A 1,396-nucleotide genomic window follows, 5' to 3' on the forward strand; every position below is an offset into this window, starting at 1 on the left:
ATATAATTGTAGACATCATTTAAAAGAAATGAGGGATGCGGCTCACAGGTAATACATTATCAGATGTTATGTTGTAGTTGTAGGAGTGCTACAGGGCTGCTTTGCCTCTTCAGATGGTGATGTGGGAGAGCCCAAGATGGCGCCACATAGCTGATAGGCATGCTCACTCAGGATTTGGAAGGGGCTGGGCGTAACGGGAGCGACCAGTGGTACAAAACAAAAAAAAACTGAGACCCCGAGGAAATGGAAAAGGCCCACTTGGTAACTAGGGCCACCTCTGGCTGCAACAACTCGACAACTTCGACAACGAAATTACCTTCCTAAGCACCAAATAAATCAACAGGATAGCTCAAAGGGTTCAGGGGCTGCTGCCAAGATCTGCCTGCTGCCGGAACGTTCTTTATTAATAGCATGTTTGTTGTTTTTAAAGCAAGATCGTGACACGTCCTGGCGGCAAGGCAAGAGACATGGATTACGTGCATTTGTGTCTGGCGGTTTACCAGCTGTATGCTGCAGCACAACACCTGCTTTGATTATCAACAAGCGTGCTGCGCTTTATTAAAGTGTGGTGCTCATGTTGATAATTTGAAAGCAGGAGCTGTGCTAAAGAATAAACTTTTATACAACTTTATAACTTTATAACATTTTTACACTACAGCATGACCCTCGCTTTCATATATTATCAAAAAGAGTGCAGCGCTTTATTAAAGAGTGATGCCCATGTTGATTATATGAAAGCGGGTGCCGTGCTGAAGTATAAACTTTATGCTGCAGCACAGCAACAGCTTTCATATTATCAACACGGGCACGCACTGTATTAAAGCGTGGGGCCCATGTTCATAATATTAAAATGGGAGCCGTGCTGCAGCATAAAGCGCTGCCCGTGCCGATAATATTAAATTGAGCATAGTGTTGTGAGAAGAGGAATAACATTTAGATGTGTGTCCTCCATTGGTGAAGTTAAAGCTGCTGCCCGCTGCCTTAAAAACAAGAGGCCATATTATCAAGAACGGCGATAACATTATTGCCTCTTTAGCAACAGAAAACTGCCGCTAAAGCGGCGATAAGGGGCTTTATAATATGCCCTGGAGAATTCCCATAGAGGCCCGCACCACTGCTCGCTCCCGCAAGGTGAATGCAGCCACAAGCACGAGTGCAGTGCTTGAAAACTGAAGACTGATGGCTAAAGGTCCGCCTAAACAGCGCATGCGCGCTGCCTAGGCGAGACCTAAAAACAAGTGGGTATTGCCCAAGAGTGTGCAGGTGAGATGGGGCCACTTGGCACCGGACTGTCATTCTGTCCTCTATGTGAGTGCAAAAGAGACCTAGCTGTCCACCTGTCCACTCAACGACCTCCACCCTCAACACCATTTCCCTCGGCCGCCGCCCCTCCCAG

Source organism: Lissotriton helveticus, chromosome 8 (assembly GCF_964261635.1).
Source record: "Lissotriton helveticus chromosome 8, aLisHel1.1, whole genome shotgun sequence".
NCBI classification, from domain to species: Eukaryota; Metazoa; Chordata; class Amphibia; order Caudata; family Salamandridae; genus Lissotriton; species Lissotriton helveticus.